The 18,536-nt window shown below is 33.3% G+C and overlaps 1 long non-coding RNA gene across 8 annotated transcripts in view; it reads left to right on the forward strand.

The window, feature by feature from the left end:
* Positions 1-18,536, forward strand: part of LOC106879245 (uncharacterized) — a 605,185-nt gene that overhangs the window by 125,554 nt on the left and 461,095 nt on the right. For all 8 annotated transcript variants that reach the window (XR_016244547.1, XR_016244550.1, XR_016244540.1 and 5 more), the window contains exon 3: positions 17,555-17,672. This is a non-coding gene — a long non-coding RNA (uncharacterized LOC106879245). The remainder of the gene's footprint in view (positions 1-17,554; positions 17,673-18,536) is intronic.

Here is an 18,536-nt window from a genome sequence, read left to right on the forward strand (position 1 = left end):
AATAACTTTAAATGCATATTTAAATTAATAAGCATACGATATTATTTCATACTTTTTTACCTTACTAGTTAAGTTATTTGATATATTTAGCCAGATAGTCGTTAGTACAGTAGAATTTCTTGTACTCGATTCCGATACCGGGTTAATTTTACTATTTCAGTATGGGGGGGGGGTTACGAAATTTGATGTTATTAAATTACTATGTCAATTACATTAGTTATTTTAATTTTAATTAAACAATTCAATCGACCACAACGAAACACACTTCCATAACTCGACACGATTTGCCTTGGGCTTTTATCAAAGGAAATCAAAAAAATAATTTTGATTAAACGTAATATAATTAATACTATCCAAAATAACTCTAATTAAAATTGCCTAAATTCTAGTTGACAAATTAATGAAGAAAGGTGAGAAATGAATGTGTGTGGCTCAATCTTAACCACATATGGTACGGTGGAATTTAACCACTTTCTATCGAGACTGGTTTGGAGGGAAAATCTACGTGGAATCATTTGAATATTGTTAACTCCATCTGCAATGAAATGTAATTAGGAAATAACGAAATAAAGGAACTAATTTGCCGATGATATTTTGAATTGAGAAGCCGTTGATCTGGCAAAATCGTTTGTAGTACGATGAGATGTTAAGCGATAATTCTTACGACCCTCAACATTCTGTAATAAAATTCCACCGAGGTCGTCTTGGTCTCTAATTTTGAGGTGGTTCCATAAAATGAAGGACCAGTTGAGCACCGGAGCTGATATGAACGGCGAACGCTTTCCAGACAAAATCTACTGGCTTTGTGGCAAAATTTGAAACCAATATATGGAAACTATGTAACCTCGTAACACCAGTCTATTAGCCATAGTGACCGTCGGTATGTTCTATATTTAGAATTAGTCCTTTATTCTATCTTACGTTTCATACCAAAGGCTATGGGGTTCGAAATGGAATAATTTGGAGCTATATCTTTTAACTTTTACTGGTTTAAGTCATTGGTGTCCAATGCTGGAACACCACTTCGAACCGATCGAACGCAGTAGATATATTTTATATCTGGTACTTATACTATCGATAATGTTTGCCAAGAAGACAAAGACACATGCATGCAAACGCACACATACATATACTACGGGCACACACTTATACTACGATGGAATTTTAATTCAGAATATTGAGGGCCGTAAGAAATGGCGCTAAACATCTCACAGTAGTACTGACGATTCTGCCAGATCATCGCCGCCTTCTCAATTTGAAATATTTCAAATAATCTCGGTAAATTAGTTCCCTTATATCATTATTTCTTAATTAATCTTCATTGGAGTTGAAGTTACCAACAGCCAAATGATTCCACGTGGATTTTCCCTCCAGGCCAGTCTCGATAAACGGTTTCCGTCTACAAACACCCATTGGTTAGTCCAGGAGTATAGTTCAAAACACTTGCCCAAGTTGCTAGGAAGTTGTGCTTGCAATGTCACCTTCATAACATCATAGCCATGTCTGAAGCCGTAGAGAAGGAAAATTCATTTATCCATTTGTATATAATCGTTTTTGTTTCGGGTACTATTTGGAATTAAGCGTCACGAGAGTCCCTTAAACCTCACTAATACGAGGTCTGATCTATAAGTATCAGAACTGATGCTATAGTAACGAAGCTAAAGCACGCAGTGTAAAGCCGCTGAGCAAAGACTGACCTTGAACTCTGCTATATATGCGCATTAAGTTTTAACGTTCCAGCTCAATTCCGCTGTTTATAGCAGTGCTTTGAATGAAATATATAGCAATAATATATCTCTGAACGAGGTATAGGGCACAGAAAGTGTCTCAATAACCAGCTGTAGGAGGTGTCCTCCTGGGGCTACAAGCTACAGCAGCATCCGCCCTTAGTGGTTAGCCATATTTAAGTGGCAAATATAATTCCTATTATATATATATATATATATATATATATATATATATATATATATATATATATACATATATATATATATATGTGTGTGTGTGTGTGTGTGTGTGTGTGTGTGTGTAGGAGTGTCTACAAACATATATAGTTAAACACCTGTACACATAAATAAACACACATACACAGACACTCACACACACATAAGCACACACTTGCTGGCATGCACACTCACCCACACATATTTATTTATTTATTTATGTGTTTCAGCCAAGTGGCTGCGGTCATGCTGGTGCACCACCGTGAATATGTATGTATAGTATACATATGTAGATATTCTGACATTAATATATGACATTAATATATGTGAATGTGTTTGTAGAATATTCATGTCTTATGTCAACAGAAAGTTTTCCTTCCAAAGTTCTTTTCGTTTGTGCAGTAAATGTACAAAAATGGAATCCTAGTTGGGATGCTCACATCGCTGGAACCAAGAAGTAGACAGTGACATCTATAATAAAATTTCCGGCCGAATTATTTTTATGTTCTACCAGCGCCAGGCTCACGACTGTAGTACTGCTCCCTCTCTCTCTCCATGTATATGACTCTTTCTCACTCGCTCGTTCTCTCTTTCTCTCTCGCTCTCTCTCGCTCTCTAGATATTGCTTTTTCTCCTTTTCTTTCTTTGTCTCCTTTTTCTATATATATGGTTATGTATGTATGTATGTATGTTTGTATGAATGTATGTACGTATGTGTGTATGTATATATGTATGTATGTATGTATGTATGTATGTATGTATTTATGTATATATGTATGGGCAGAGATAGCGCCAGAGAGAAACAGAGAAGTACAGACAGGCGGACATATAGCCAAATAGAAGATAGAAAGACAGAGTGCTATATAGCTATATAGAAAAGAGTGAGATCCATTCAAATATATGGTAATATAATTGTGAGCTACGTACGCACACACAGACTTCGTACAAATGCAGATTCACCACACGCCTCATAAAATCATTAGATGAATAAATGGTTGAAAATGCTTTAATCATATATCTTCAAAAAGAATTTAAATATCTCGTACGCGTAATTGAACAGATTTCGTCCTTGGCAGCCATTAAATGTCAACTTATTTTGTCAGTTTAAATATCTTAATGGTGAAACCACGATTAAAGAAGCGGACAAGCCGTCTTTCTTAACCTGATGCAGTGCAATCAACTTTTCAATTTATTATTATGCAAATAAAATTAGATATTTTTAGCAGAGAAACGCAATAGAATATTTTGTCTTATTGGATTTACTCTCGCTAAAATACTGCAGCTTGTCTTTCGTTTGTAGCTTCTAATTGATGTAACTGATATAAATGAATTATAAATTGTAAAATTATTTATTTATATATTGTTTGTTTACATAAACTATCATTCGAAAGTAACACTCATTTATATTTTATCATCCTCTTTAATCTAATTAGTGTTAGAGGTATCTCGGCTGTCCTTTCGTTGATTATTTCAAGCAAATCTAAATATTTCTTTGATTATCTTAAATAATAAACTACGAAATATTTGTATGTCGTTTATATTTTCGAACAAATGTTAATTTTATAGCAACGGTTTGTTTTCCTTTGCTTTTGTGCGAATGTATGTGCGTATATGTGCGTGTGTGTGACAGAGAGACAGAGAGAGAGAGAGAAAGAGAGAGAGAGTGAGAGTGTGTGTGTGTGTGTGTGTGTGTGTGTGTGTACACGCGCGCGTTTGTGTGTGTTTTGTGCTACATCGTAGTTTTTAAATCAATTTAAAGATCCGCGTTCTCTTTTCCTGTCTGCTTTTCCTGTCTGCTTTTCCTTATTTCTCAACGTATCTGTGTGTGTGTGTGTGAGTGTATATATATATATATATATATATATATGTGTGTGTGTGTGTGTGTGTGTGTGTGTGTGTGTGTGTGTGTGTGTGTGTGTAAAGGTAGGTATACATACATAAATATGCATACATGTGTATATATTTTTGTGTACGTAAGAAGATTTAGTGTGTATACAAATATATATGTATGAATATGTATATCTAACTATGTATATGCATATACGTATATACGTGTATATGATATATATTATGTATATATACAATATGCATACATGCATATATATAGAAAGATGTAGATAGATAGATAGATAGATAGATACATACATACATACATACATACATACACACATACATACACACATACATATAATCTTCTTTCAATATAACGGAATACATATAAATTTCGCTAATGAGAAGAAGAATGAACGCCTGGTTGTTCGAACAATTGCCAATAAATACTACTTTGTAAACGTGGATGGATTTTTGTCCGCCATATTTTTCGAAGGCAGTATATCACTAGTTTATAAATGATTCTCGCCTAAGTAAACACCATTTATTCCAAATTAAACTTTATACCAACTCACTAAGCATTGATTTCTTTCTTAGGCAGAACATGACTATTTTATCATCTTGAGAATGTGAAACATACATTGAAATTAGAGTGTTTCTCTGATAACTGCATCAGCTCCGACAAATTGATATTCAGAAACGTAAATGAGAGAAGTGTTTATCATAAAACGCATTTTCTCTACTTCCTTAATTCTATTGATCGACCTTTCATGGAGGTTTCTGAGATAACTGTAGTCGCTTGACAAGAACATGTGTACTTGGTTTATACAATTCAATTTGAATGCAGGAAATTCAGAACGCGATGACATTTGGGCTTCAAAATTTCGGTCAAGCTCGATATATATTTGTGAATAATCCTGCTCTCGGTTCTGATCCTTCATTAAATATCGATAATCTAACTACAAAATATGTTCTTTATGGGATATAGTTTTCTTATATATTCCCAGGAAAGCACTTTGAAATGGAATTACATTGCTTCCTCTCGCAGTCACGAATCTAAAAATTCTGTAAGTGGATATAGAAGTTCAAAATTATAACGAAGAACACAAGTTGTATCATTGAAGTAAACGATTACAACATGATTTCAAAATAGACTACAATATGTCAGCCCTCCAGGTATCTACCCACAAGTCAAAAATAGTTACAGCATATGAGAAATATATACATGATGGAATTTATAAATATACCAGTGTTGAAAACACTTTTATCACTATCCACTTCATACCTCATCAGTTCTCCTCTTTACACTTTACAGAAATTTTATCTAAATATTGCCTCGATGATCTAAGTTGTTACAAGTTTTTCAACACATCGTTTTATATGCTGTATATATGTCCATATTATAAATTAGTATACGAAATGCATCAACGAAATTTTATCGTCAGCAATGATATTGATGATATTCACTGATTAATGACAACTACATACTTATATATATACGTGTATAAGGGATGACCACTAGGTGACATCCAATGTGCTAGAAAGAAATCATCAACGTCCCTGGGTCGTTGATGACCTCTTTCTAAAACATTGGATGTCCACCTAGTGGTCATCCGTTATACACGTGTAATACGATTTTTTCTGAATTTTCAGATTTTTTATATGCTAGGCCACTTGGTTTTAAATTGCATTGATATTCAATTTATCACCTTATGTATATAAATAATACTTATATATATATATATATATCACAACATAAGTGTGGAAAGTGTTTGGTATTATTTATTCTCCATCATATTTGTTTCATTTGCTAATAGGAATTACAAAGATGTGTATGTTAGATAGACATATAGGGAATTACCTAACATGTAAATCTTTATAATACTTAAATACCTATTAGCAAAGGAGACGCGTGTAATGCAGAAGAAATAATAATTAAAATTTCCCACCTTCCTGTTTTCTAATACAATAACTTTGAACATAATGTTTCCATAATTCTCAATTACAATATGTATTTTATATATAATGCAGTTTTAGCTCAATACTGTGGGCATGCTCGGTTACAGCCGTTTTGCTACGCTGTTATTATTGAGAGCCTCCTATAACATGTGGTATTTTGTGAATAAGGGAGCACGAATCCGCCCCCCCCCCCCCGGGGCGAGGTAGGCCCAACCGGGACATTCGACAACAAGAGATCCAGTCTTGATTTCAGCGCAGGTCCCTCAGGCACCCTGGGAGAATACCCAAAAAGTCTTGGGCCCCCGAAACCCAGGTCACAATGGTTACAACCGCTTCATAATCTATTTCCGGTTACACCATCGACTCTCATTCTTATGTACACACATAACCTTCGAGTCCTAGTAATCCGTTACAGCACTTACCTAGCATATCTAATCGTTTAAATCACCCGTGAACTAAACCCGCATATATACGTAATATATATATATATATATATATATATATATATATATATATATATATATATATACCCAAGTAATATCCCCCCTTAGGGGTCAGCCACATTTAAATGGCAAATATACTTCACTTTATCGTGCAGTTACTGTTAACACCTCGTTCAGAGATTTAACATATATATATATATATATATATATATATATATATATATATATATACATTAATTAATATATATATATATATATATATATATATATATATATATATATATATATATATATATATATATATATATTGTAATCATTGGGAATTATGTGTCTTTGATATTCTTTACCTAATGCTGCAATAGAGAACAGAGGGCGTACGAAACACAATGACATTGACTAACAGTACACAACAGAGCTCTATAGAACAAAAGAAGTACAAGCATAGCGCTACAGAATTGAAGTACCTAAGCCAGCAGTGTAGAATGGTGCTTTGTTATCCGTGAAATAGCATCTCCTTCAATCACAGGGAATATTAACCACTCGTTTAGAATTATACCGCTTACTTAATTGATAAGCCATTTCCTAATGAATAAATTATTACCAGTACATTCATTATGCATGCTCGTAGGATATACATTCTACAGACACTATTATTATATCAATACATGCAAACAATCTCCAAATTGTGGAAGTGTGACGTTTAATCAAACACCACACACGATACAAACAGAATCACTCACACGCACATACAGATACAAACACACACATTCACAGGAACCCACCAACATATTCACTATTTATGAATATTGCTGTGAAATTCAGTTCTTACTTACTATTACTATAATCCCGATCTCGACTAATTAATTATACAGTATTATTCACCATAAACTCATTGGCTGAATTGCATTTCTTTTACCCACAACCTGTTACTGATTTCAACCAGAGGCTGAGGCCATGCTGGAGCATCACCTTTCAGTGTGTTTGGATTTCTATTCTGGTGATATAGCGAGTTGGACAGAGCTGCTCTTCATGCTTCTTGTCACGATGAGATAATACATGATCTCAGATAAAAATTTGTCCAGACCTTCTTTCAAGACCTCCTCATTTACAACTCGCAAATCTTTGAATCTAGTGGAATGTTGAATAGTTGTGCATCCTTGAAACCCAAGCTGTTACACTATTGGGTCCGTCTAAATGGAGACGACAAGATCCTTGGTATTATGCAATGCCGTCCAGTCCTCTGGTTGATATTACTTACAATTCCAAAGTTGGGAGCTAGATCTTCCAGGACCTTTTATATGTTTACCACTTCATATTTTTCTCACCTTCACTCTAGAGAGTAGACCTTCAGCTCCTTTAGCCTCTCCCAGTAGCTCATCTGTTTCACCAAGTCAATCTTGTTTGTATAGTGGTGCTTCATTGCCCCAAGTTCCACCACTAATTGGATGCTCTGCAGTGACCTCAATTGGTAGTAGAAGACTGAGAACGAACGTTCTCCAAATGAGTAGCATGGTATCTTTCTTCCTGGCTCTGAATGATATTAGAATCTATCCAGCAACTCGCTTGCACCCCAAAATCTTGTCCTGGCTCTTCCTCTGAATCATGGAAATGACCGTTAATTACTGTATACAAAAAACGAATTGGGTCCTAACTATAGAGTCCGTCGCACATCAACGATGAGTATCCACCGATATACCCATAACAACAGATACGATGTGTTTTTTTTTTAATTCAAACTTCAGCGAATAGTTGATTATGTTTAGGTTGTTAAAACATTTTTTATCAAACAGTTTTGCTTCCAGTTCAGTACAAAGATATAATAAAGAATAAAATGCGATAGCACTCAGCCTAACATGGTCATTTATCTCCAATGCATTAATATCAACATTAATGTCAGTGACGTGTATTACATTGAGTTTTCTCTTTCCTCCTCCTTAAACATGTCTGTCGTTTTCAGAATTATGATTTGTCCACAGCTCTAGATAACGTGCTTTAGAGATTCAACAAATGATTTCTTATAGAACATGCTGAGTGGGTATTTAATATCATAAAAGTGTAATTTCCCTGACGAGAAATAAACATTTAATATACAGGAAATATTGAAAACACTTTTATTTTCCTCTATTACATTATAGATATAAATATCTCTAGAATTATACGAAACCTCAAATACATATTAAAGCAAACTTGTAAACATGTCCAATTTATATCGAAATACTATTCGGTATAAAAATGATAAACTTATGATAGCCTTATGAAATATAAATTTCAATTATATTTATATTAAGTTGGGTTGTTGACTATGATGTAACATATGATAGATTCAGACAGGTGGGAAGCCACTTCATCAACTCAAACCATACATTCCACTTTCCAAAATGTTCAATAATAGATTGTACACGGTATATGAAATATAATGTTAATTCAATCTTTTAGCCGTTATGGACTGCCACCGTAGCACCTATAAGATTGTTGTCTTATCAGATAACGAGCGAATATATGTATGCATATGTGTCTGCATCATATATATATATATATATATATATATATATATATATATATATATATATATATATATACACATATAGAGATATAGATATGGATATATATATATATATATGTATATATATATATATATTTATATATATATATATATATATATATATATATACATATATATATATATATAAAGTGCGTGCTAGTGTGGGTGTGTCTTATGTATTTCATATATATATGTCAGTGTTTGTGTGTCTCATATACATAGACTCATACATACATACATGCATATATATGTATGTGTATGTACGTGTGTATGATATTTACATACATAAATATATATGTATATGATACATATATGTACCTGTATATACATATGATTATATATATGTAGATATATGCATACATGTATATATGTGTATATGTGTACGTATACATACACATGCACACACATATATATGTGTGTGTATGTATATACATACATATATACATATATATTCTTGTATGCCTAGATTTATATATTTACATATAAACATATATATATATATATATACATATGTATACTTGTATGTGTGTGTGCGTGTGTATGCATGTTAGTGTGTCTATATGCATGTATGAATTTTATTAAGAAAGTGTGTGTATATAATATCTGCGTGTCCGTTTACCATCAGATTATAATGCATTGATGTGGTTGTCTACTCGATCTAGATTTATTCATCGGATGCCATACGTTGCTAAACCTGCTCTATTGAGTAAACTGCAGGTCAGGGAAGCCTGTCAAACGAAGTTGCTTGAAGGCATGCAGAATTAACCTGACAGAAATATCTATTCAATTCAAACGCAAGAAACGTGTATCTTTAAGGCTTACACTAACACACTATATACGGTATACCGTTCAAAGTAGAGAGAGAGAGAGACAGATAGAGAGATAGATAGAGAGAGGGAGAGAGAGAGACAGACAGAGAGACAGACAGAGAGAGAGAGAGAGAGAGAGAGAGATCGTTGTTGTTATAAATTAGTCAAATAACGTAAGTTTTCGACTCTTTCTGTCTTCTTGTGGACGAAGCAACATAGACACGGTCTTGTAGTGGGATAGCGTCCGTTTAGCATCGCTTCCTTTCTACTTGATTATGTTGGTATTTTTATCAGGAATCACAATAGATTTACAATGCTATTGACGTTGGACTGCGATAATGTCAGTGGCGTAATGGGAGACTCTGTTGTTATTTCATTATGGAGAATTCTAGAACCGACTAAAGGTTACGTGATTCGAGATATTTTCTGCGACCTTGCTTCAATTACCTGGACATTTCAATGTATATTTATATAACACACCCCCACACTTATATAAATACACGTAAATATTTATACATGCAAACCATACATATATATATATATATATATATATATATATATATTCTAGATGGTATTGAAAAGTCCCTGGCTTTGGATAAAAGAAAATACTCGCGGATCAGTTAATGATTATTTTATTCAACATATTCCCCTCTCATATTCACACACTTATTGCAGCGGCCCCCTTTTCTCGTGTGTATATATATGATGGAATCGATCTACAAACATTATCATGGACCACCAAGTCCCCAGAAAGACCTATTGGATTTGTAATTCTGTCCCTCATCACATTTAATTCTCTATACCATTTGTATTCTGAGTACGCCGGACCCTTTTGTTATATGCGTAGATATATACATTTTTTGTATTTGATGTATTAATATATTCTATATATTGATATGTCTACCTTGCTTAAACCCTAGTTTTATATAGGTGTATATGTACTTATGACTATGTATGTATAGACATATAGACATATAAGCAGGCATTTACATACATACAGATTCTGGTAACGATGATGCATAGTCTGAATGAAATTCGCTATGCATCAATTGTACATGAAACAAAACGAAAGTCAATAACTTCAGATTTATTGTCTAATTACAAACAACGTACATCTGTGTAATAAATTTCATATAAATAATTACACACAATTACCATGGAAAGCGCCGCTAATATTCACTTAGACTAAAACAAAATCTTTCCCACCACTCGAGAGAACCCACAAAGATGTAAAATACAGTTGAGGAAATAATTTCATAGTTTTTATTCATGTTTTTCTTGTTAATTAAAGTTAAATTTCCATGAAATTTATGTTAGTTTATAACAATAACAGGTTATAAAAATATATCATATTGAACGGCGAACCAAATCAATATACATTGCTTTGCGAAGGCTGCGAGCTGGCGTACTAGTTAACACGCCGGACAAAATACTTAGCGTCGTTTCGTACATCTTTGCGTTTTGAACTAAAATTCCTCCGAGGTTGATCTTGCCTTTCATCATCTCGGATCGATAAAATATGTCCTAATCAAGTGGCGATGTCGATGTAATCGACTAACTTCTCGCCCCCCCCTAAATTGCTGGCCTTCTTCCAGAATTTAAAACCAATAAATTTCTTATAAATAATTACACAATTACTATCTAAAAAGCTGCTAATGTGCACTTAGAGAAGAACAAAACGTTTCCAGCACACCAAAATCCACCAACACAGATACACAGTTAAAGAAACAGTTGTGTCGTATTTATTTATTTATTTATTTTTCTTGTTAATTAAAGTTAAATGTCCGTGAAATGTTTGTTAGTTGTTTAAAAATAACAGATGAGGAAAATATACCATATTGGAAGGCGACAAATATTAAAACCAAATTAATATGTACGGCTTTATTAATACTGCGAGCCGGCAGAATTGTTATCACGCCGGTCAAAATGCGTCACAACACTTCAGCAGTCTCTATGTTCTGAGTTCCATTCTCACCGAGGTTAACTTTTGTTCTTCTGGGGTTCAAGAAAATAAAAACCAATTGATCAATGTCGTCGATGCAATCGATTTTACCTCTCCTCTAAAAGTTTTGGCTAAAATTTGGAAATCAATATTTTATTGCCTTGCTAAGTAGAATCTAATACCTTTTTTTTCTAATTTAAGCGTAAAGCCAGCAAATTTTGAGGGATATGGGTTAGTTGACACCCTTAACTGCAATGTTGGACTGGTGTTTTATTTTATCAATCCCTGCAGTTTGAAAGACAAACTGATCTCGACGCTCTAATGACACTGCTAGCTCACCGTGATTCAATAGTTTAAAACAGTTAATATTCTCTCAGTAAATCTGTCAGTTTGTCTCTCTTTCTTAAATTAATTCCTCTACACTTTGTTCATTCTTTCCTTGTCTCTTTCGCTTTAACAATTTCGTCTTGGAGTGTTTGGTTTTTTTGTTCTTTATTCGCGTATTACTAACAACATGTAGAATGTTGGATTCTTTGGAATTATTGCAGTGAGTGTAAATCCGCAATTCCATTGAACTCACTGCAATTTTCCATCTTGCAATTAAGCTAAAGTTTATAAGAGAAACAGTCACAGATCACACCGTTTCGTCACCAAAATCTCTAAACATAAAACGTTTCTACTAGGCAAATATAGAGAGATTTTATGATCTGTTTCATATTCTTGCAAGTCTCTTCATCTCTTCATTATGAGCTATACACATGAAATGGAAAATGCCTGGCATCAAGATCTACCGATATTTTAGAAGAAGTGGGGTGTGGGGTGCGGACTACTTACTAAAAGATAGAAATATCAAATGCATATATTTATGGAGGAAGGCTTTTACGGGGTGGGGGCTTTGTCTGTGTGTGTGTATGCGTGCGTGTGTGTGGGGGAGAGAGAGATATTGCGTATGAGGTCCTGATTGCGTATGTAGCTGTGTGAGTGTTCAATTACGCGTGTAAATCCGAGTGAATTGTATGTATGTCCACATACAAACACACACACACACACATACACACACACACATACACACACACACACATACACACACACACATACACACATACGCATATATATATATATATATATATATATATATATATATATATATATATATATATATACAACCTTGAACGTGAAAATATACACGAATATGCGTATGTACGTGTATATAAGACAGTTTGAAAGGCGCGGTTATATATATGTATATATACATACAGTAACACACGCACATACACACACACACACACACACACACACACATACACACACACACACACATATATATATATATATATATATATATATATATATATATATATATATATATATATATATGATTAACTTTCTGACCAATAAAACATGCGCCTGCCTCCACAGGTGTACACACAAAAATATATATGTATATATTTACGTGTGCTTGTGTGTGTGAATATATATATATATATATATATATATATATATATATATATATATATATATATATATATATATATATATATATATATATATATATATATATATATGCATATACGTACATAGATCACATCAATACATATGTAAACATATATACGCACACACACACACACACACACACATATATATATATATATATATATATATATATATATATAAACGCACACACATCTATAAATATGCTCTTTGCTTGTCTCCTTCCTTTTGTGTTGAGTTTCTGTGTTTGATCGACCCACCGACCAATGCCGTCTAGAGCCAAGTGTTGCCATGGCAGCAAGGTCAAAGAAGAGATCCCAGATTCGATGCGACCAACGGTAGAACAAATGATGTGTTCAGCGACAATACTTGATCACAGACAGAAATATTTGATCTCGCCTATTGAGGCAATGGCATATTCTTGCAAGCCTCTCCATATCTTCATTATGAGATTTTCACATGAAATGGAAAGTGGCTGGCATCAAGATCTACCGATATCTTGGCGGAAGAAAGGATGCGGGTGCGGAATACTTATTGAGAGATACAAATATCAGATGCATAATAAAGAATTCGAAGCGCACGTCAAAAACCGAATCAGCTTTGGGGAACTTTATCACCTGTCACTCTTTGCCTCACACCTCATGTGTCGTAGAGGATTACTCAGTTTTGTTATCTGACTGGGCTGGGGCAACATGAAATAACGGTTTTGGTCAGGAACACAACATATTATCCATTGGCACGAATCGAAACCACCATCTTGCGATCATGATTGCAACGCTCTGACCAATAAACCATGCGACTGCCTCTACAGGCGTATACGCTGAAATATATATGTATATATTTATGTGTGTATGTGTGTTGTGAATGTATATATATATATATATATATATATATATATATATATATATCCATGTATGTATATATGCACATATTTATGTATATATGTTGGTGTAAGTATGTTTATGTGCCTATATATAAGTATATGTTTATGTGTAAGTGTTTGTACGTATATGCGTTTAATGTTCGTATGCCGAACTATATGGAATGAGAAAGAGTAATGGAGAAGCAAAGAGGAGAGATGAGTAAAGCAAGAGAGAGAGAGAGAGAGAGAGAGAGAGAGAGAGAGAGAAAGGAAGAAAGGAAGAAAGAAAGAAAGAAAGAAAGAAAGAAAGAAAGAAAGAAAGAAAGAAAGAAAGAAAGAAAGAAAGAAAGGAAAAGGGTGAGAGAGAGGCGGGGTTCAAATATGTACAGAAAGCAAGTTTGGAGGGGAAGCGTGAAAGATTTGAGGAGTATATCTGGGTTGACAGAGTTGGAAAACGATAGATATTTGATATATCAATATATAGATAGATCGGAAGATAGGAAAGGTAATGAAGTAATGGAAATATGAGGCGAAGAGGAATTAGGAATGAAATAATACAAAGCGACTCTAAAACTGAATTGAAAGAGTGGGAGTAGAGGAGAGGAAAAGAGGGAGGGAGTGGAACCGGGTGTGAAGCGGGTAGGAAAAGGGTGGGAGAAATCTGTGCCCTGCTTGAAATTTTGTGAGATGCATATATGTTTAGTGTATACAAGTATGTACAGCTATATTCTCACTTCCGTGCGCAGAAACATAGCCACACGCATTATGAAGAGATTTATGCAGATATCAGAGGTTTCGTTTGAAAATTTGTGTGATCCATACATATATATGCATGTATATATATATATATATATATATATATATATATGTATGTATAAACGTATATGTACACACACATATACTCATATCTATTTATCTAAGTATATATATATATGTGTATGAATGTGCCTGTGTGTGTGTGTGCATGCGTGTATTTGTATGTGTATATGTATATATGTACATGAATGTATATGCACATGCACACACCTAAATATGCTTATATAGAATGGTTGGATGAATGAATATAACTTTGCGTACATGTCTCAGCGCATTCATGTTTATATGAGCTTGTGTCGTGTACATATGTGTGTGTGTATATATATATATATATATATATATATATATATACATACTCACACACACACACGTGCGTATGACTATGCCATTGAGGATAGAATTAGATGAAAAGATTGATAATTGTGCAATAATACAGTGTCAAAAAGTTGAAAGGCTAAGTGAGATGATAAGCGCATATACACATATATATATATATATATATATATATATATATAGAGAGAGAGAGAGAGAGAGATAGATATATATACATACTTATATACACATATATATATACATACATATATATATATACACACACACACACATAGTATATATATATACATATATAGATATTTATATATATATATATAATGTAATTTTTTTGTTTTAACCAACAACGAGGATATGAAACAAAAGTATTGAGAAGAACAGAAAAAAAATACAGAGATAATTTAAACATCAATAAATCTGTGGGCTAAATTATCGAGAAGTTTAGTTGGATATTTAATATGCTAGAAATACGTAGTTATGGGTCGCGGTAACACCTAGGAGGGAAAATAATTGCCGATGAGAAAAAAGATATATTTGTGAAAACACTTTGTAAATATTGTTGTAAAAACGACAGATTTCATTTCCATTTTTTTTTTTTAAAGTAATAGCTTTTTAATGTTCTTGACTAGTTTATATCAACGACATTTTTGCCTGGCATTCAAGGTCGACAAACTAAAAGCATGTGTTGATATGTGCATATGGGTAAGTATATATATATATATATATGAACAAATATAAAGATCCTAAGTTTATAAGCATGCATATATATATATATGTATATATATATATATATATATATATATATATATATATATATATATATATATATATATATATATATATATATATATATATATATATATATATACATATATGTATATACATATATATATATATATATATATATATATATATATATATATATATATATATATATATATATATATAATGTACGTGTGTATTTGTTTAAATATTTGTATGTATATGTTTGTTTGTTTAAAAGTTACGATTCACTTCGTTGCAACTTAGTGTTTCAGTGTTTCACGCCACAAGCAATACTTCAGGCGGCACACACAGACACACAAATCTGCGCGTGCGCATGTATCTATACATGGAGGTATGTAATTCAGTGTATGACGTCATTCTTCAGCTTATCGCGCTTCTTCACTAATATCTTAATGTGTTTGTCCTTCGAGATTTCTAACACCAGGCTGACTTCTAGAAGAAATTCTAGTCATCGTCGTTTTATGTCATATCTTCGTAGAAAGCGATCGAATAATTAGTAGTATCAGAATATATCACTGGATTGGAAAGAGAGTGTGTGTGCGGGTCGCAAGGCATTTCGTGTTATATTGCGTGGTAAGAAATTTACTACACAACCGCATGGTTCCGGGTTCAGTCTTATGGCGTGGCACTCCGTACAGTTGTCTTCTACTATAGCCATGAAGTGACCAAAGCCTTGCGAGTGGACTTAGTTGGCGAAAAGTGAAAGAATCTCGTTATATATATACATACACACACATACGTATATATATATATATATATATATATATATATATATATATATATATATATGCATGCTTATAAACTTAGGATCTTTATATTTGTTCATATATATATATATATATATATGTGTGTGTGTGTGTGTGTTTGTGTTCCGTAATAGTTTAGAAAAACCATTCGTTTCATATCTAGCGTTAACTAGATATTTCTTCATATATGCGCTTCTCATTTCACTTACCCTTTCAACATATTGACTGGGGTCGATCTAATCGACTGGCGCCCTCCCCCAAAATTTCGGGCCTTGTGTCTATAGTAGGAAAGAATATTTTATAGATTCTGAAAGGATAACAGACAGATTTACTCTCAAAGCTATTTCAACTCATATCGGAATTCTTGTGGTATTCTTCCATCTTGTATTCTAACATTCTTGCCAATTCGCCATGAAACGTGGTGACACTGAATGCGTCGTTAAATATAAGTGCTGAGCTTCCAATAGTCATTCGTTTCCTTTGTGCGTTCCTAATTTTAAAGAACTTCACTGTAGCGTTCCTATTCCATTCCAAATAAAATAACAACTCGGTTATTTTCGAACAGTTTTTGATCATAAAGCGCTTTTGTTTATCACGTTTGACCTCGGGTTATAAACGACAGCAGCATTAAGAATATCTCTGCTACACAGTAGATTTTCTGTCTGGCATTGTTTCCTTTATTCCTTATTTATCTATTCTCTATCATTTTCCTTCAATGTATTCGGAACCCTGGCACATTTATCTCAAAGCTATTGAGTCTTCATATACTTTCGTGTGTGAGTCTGAGAAATGCCTATTAAAGATCAATTCTTCTTTTGACTTCCTCCATGATTTAATTTGTAACATAAAGTGAAAATAAAATTGAATTCCTTCTATACAAGGTTTCATCGTTAATTAATAGAATTTCGATTAGTGTTGTGAGGAAGCTCGCTACACGGTAGCGGCATTTCGAGTTCAGTTCAAACTTGCGCAACAAAAAAGATAAAATAAATGCCATTTTGTAAGAAAGGGAAAATACTTGATTGCTTCTAATTACTGGTACTTTTCTTTTACAGACTCGGAAGGATGAAAGTCGAAGTCAAATCGAGTGTGATTTAAAAGGAAAACGGTGGCACCAAACTAGATAGTGTAGGTGGACGTACTACTGTTCCTGCTAGTAACACTACCCTCTCGGTAAGTAATTTTCAGATATTTATATTCTTTCCCTTTATATCGTAAGAAACAGTTATATTTTAAACATTACATATATATATATATATATATATATATATATATATATATATATATATATATATATATATATATATATATATATATTTCTAAGTCTCTCTAAAGTAGACTACGGCAGCGGTACTGGATATTAATAGTTATCGCCAAGCCAACATGGCAGTCCAAAAAGTAGGACGAATGCTGCCGTTGATTAGCTCTTTTGGCGATAACTATATATATATATATATATATATATATATATATATATATATGTGTGTGTGTGTGTGTGTGTGTGTGTGTGTGTGTGTGTGTGTGTGTGTGTGTGTATATAAAGTAGATTCACTGCTTGTTTCTTTGGAATTCATTAAGTGATATAAACATCGCTGATGAAACCCCAATAAGGGTCAAAAATCGAGTGAGTCGGCCGTTATTTTTCAAACTACGGAGAAATGAGTAAATCCATGTTTGTAAAACTAGGTATGTTTACTTATATCATAGGTTGATACTTTGTGGATTGGGTTCTTCGCTGACAGTCGTCTGTTTTTAAATATTATCAAGCATTCATTGTATACAATTTAGTAGCTTAAGTTCTTAAAAGATACTAGAGTTGATGTGTATATAAATGGATTGGCTACTTGTTTGTCTGGGATCGTTTAAGTGATGTGCACGCCGCTGGTGAGACCCCACAAACGGTCCTAAACCAATTAAGGCTCTTCCTCATTTCTTTGTTAAATGTGGCATGTTTGTATGTGTGCATATATAAGAAAGAAGAAGGAAATTGTGCTGACGTGCATGCCTCCTTTGCTCCTCGAACAATAAAGGTTTCGA

Source organism: Octopus bimaculoides, chromosome 1 (assembly GCF_046866305.1).
Source record: "Octopus bimaculoides isolate indiv1 chromosome 1, ASM4686630v1, whole genome shotgun sequence".
In the NCBI taxonomy this organism is placed as follows: Eukaryota; Metazoa; Mollusca; class Cephalopoda; order Octopoda; family Octopodidae; genus Octopus; species Octopus bimaculoides.